Source organism: Hippocampus comes, unplaced genomic scaffold, assembly GCF_001891065.2.
Source record: "Hippocampus comes isolate QL1 unplaced genomic scaffold, H_comes_QL1_v1.1 scaffold129, whole genome shotgun sequence".
Taxonomy (NCBI): Eukaryota; Metazoa; Chordata; class Actinopteri; order Syngnathiformes; family Syngnathidae; genus Hippocampus; species Hippocampus comes.
This window is the reverse complement of record NW_017805992.1, coordinates 156,048-159,124: the sequence shown is the minus strand read 5'-3', so window position 1 is coordinate 159,124 and position 3,077 is coordinate 156,048.

Below are 3,077 nucleotides of genomic sequence, written 5' to 3'. Positions count from 1 at the left end.
GTTTGTAAGGTGTAGGCAGGGATTACATTTAGATTTTATATGCACGTGTAAATGCTTTAAAACTTGCTTTCTTTAGGAATCTTGTTTAATCTTAAAGTGCATTACTATATTTTTCAATACCAATTACTTGTTAAAGTTTGTACAATCAGTGGGATCAGTTGCAATGCATATATGTGAATGATAAAAGTAAATTGCACATTTGTCGAAGGAAATGTAAGGTGCTTCATGAAATGTTTTGTAAAAGATATGTTCATTAAATTTCAATATTTTCCTAATGTTCTTGTGCTTCTTTATACCAAAACAAAGGAAAGACATATTGTTTTGGTTATTTATAGCAAAGTATTGTATCATTTTAATGGTCCGGCCCACTTGACATCTACCGAGGCCGTATGTGGCCCACCATGTGAAATGAGTTTGACACCCCTGCTCTAATCACTTCATTGGAAACTCGCTGAGGCCACCTGACGGGTTCTGAGAGCCCTGCTATCGAAGCCATCGATTCTTGCGGCGACAGTGTCGTTCAGGGGCCCTGTTTCTGAGCCATAAAGCAGGATGGAGAGTACGGCAGAGTTGTAAATCCGGAGCTTCGTCTTGCGTGAGATGGTCTGATGCCGCCAGAGAGGTTTCCGGAGAAACTGTAGAGCGGATGCCGCCAGGGCTCGTCTGCGAATACTCTCTGGTTTTAGGTGCCCGTTATCTGTCACCATGGACCCCAGACACACAAAGTTTTTGACAGGCTCTACAATGTCACAAACAATACGAATGGGGGTGGTTTTGGTCCATCACCGATGTACATGAACTTGGTTTTAGTCCAGCTCACTTGGAGGCCGAGCTGTGCTGCCTCCTCATTGTAAATGCCCAGAGCGTCTCTCAGCTGGCTGTGGGTTGTACTGAGCAGGATGCTGTCATCAGCGTACTCCTGATCAGTCAGATGTTTGTTGCCAAAGGACATTCCGAGGACGCGCTGGCAGACCCTGGAATCTGGAACAATATAATCTTAATATCAGCATCACAACTGAAGTTCTTGTTTGAATCACTGAAGTCATTTTTTGTTTGCAAATATTTTCATCAAATGGGAACATCACTCCAAAGTGGACAGCGGCATGGACAAATCTTCACACATGCTCAGCAACTGCAGGAGCCAAGGATCGTCTATATAATCCCCCAAAAAACAAAATAAACGGATTAATAGAAAAAGTAAGACATTAGAACAAAATCTAAAACATATGTAAAATACAAGACTATAAATGGGATGAATAAATCCGTCCATTCGACGCGCTATCCTCATAAGGGTCACGGGGGGTGCTGGATCCTATTCCAGCTGTCTTCCAGCAGTAGGCAGGGGACACCTTGAACCGGTTGCCAGCCAATCACAGGGCACACATAGACGAAAACCATCCGTGCTCACACTCACACTGAAGGACAATTTTGAGTGTTCAATCAGCCTGCCATGCATGTTTTTTGAATGTGGGAGGAAACCGGAGTACCCGTAGAAAACCCACGCAGGCCCAGGGAGAACGTACAAACTCCCCAGAGGGAGGCCTGAGCTGGAATTCAACCCGGTACCTCTGCACTGTGAGGTCGACGTGCGAACCACTGGACCACCGGGCCGGGGGGATGAGTAAACATGAGAGTTATATGAACACATTTCAGTGGAACTGCTGATCACTGATAAACATCAATGACTGATGAATTGGTCTCAATAATTTTCTGTCTGTGTGTCAAGACAGAGTGACGGCCTACCAAAGATGCAGCTTTGAAGGCAAAACCTACTAAAAAAGGTCCACACTCACGTCTGGAAAAGAACTTTGCAGACTTTATTTACCTACCTCGCCCGATTTCCTCGTTTATAAAAAAACCTTATTGAGAATACACTTTGCATGTGTGCTGAAGTCATTTTTGTTTTTAGCTGACAGAGAGGCAGAAAGTGAGACACGAAGAACCCCCTGCTTTGAAAGCAAAAATGTGCAAATTGTCACGCTCTCGAAAGGGGGGTTGCAATCATGCATTGATGCCACAAGATAGCAGCAAAATACTTAAAACTGAGAGGCCCATAAATCATCAACACCATGCATGTATACAATCATGAACCCATGTTTCAAAAACGGTTATATCCAGAACGTTAATTATTCAACACAAACCAGCTACCTTCACACGAGGCTCATCAACTGTTTAATTAAGAGATCATGCGAGCACAATCTTAGGGGAAATCACACATGGACAAATAAACGTCAGCAGTATCCCGTTGCACAGACAGTCTGACATTATTAATGTTCCTACTCTGTCCATTTTAATCTTGGTGACTGTTCCTGGTCTGTCCATTTTTTTCCTTTGTTCTTATTCCTGGACTCCCCATTTGGATCTGTCTTTGTGTTCTATCCATTCCTTTGACTATTTGTTAGAGTTCCATCTATTTGAATCTTTGTTCTTGTTCCTGGATTTCCATTTGGATTTTTACGCCTTTTCCTGTTCCTGCGCCATCCGATTGAATATTTGTTTGTGTTCCACCCATTTGGACATTACAGTACGTCCTATTCATAATTTAAACTTTGTTCTGTGTCAGTCCATTTAGGTCTTTGCTCCTGTTCGTGGACTATCCATTTAAATTTTTGTTTGTGTTTTGGATCTTTTTTTGTCTTTTTCTCCTTTTTGTATCGCTGATTATATTCCATCTGTTTGTAGCTTTGATCTTGTTACGGGACCATCTATTTGTGTCTTTATTCCTTATTCTTCAGGTCTGTTTGGATCTTTCAACCAGTTTCCGGACCATCGATTCCATGGTTATTTCTTTTCCTAGATCCATTTTGAATATTTGTTCCTAACCCGTCCATTTTAATCTTTGTTCACGGTCTTGTTCCTGAACTGTTCATTAGGTCTTTGTTCCTGTTCTTGCATACTGTAGTAGATGAAGGAAGGATGTTTACTTGTGTTGCTGTCATGAAGTGACGCTTATCCCCAACAAAATAACAACTACAGTCGCTTCATCAAATGCGTCCTGCCTGCCTAGAAGCTGACCGTCTTAGCGTCCCGCTTGACGTAATGCTAATCACGGCTCCTGTGGGACAAAATCTATTTTG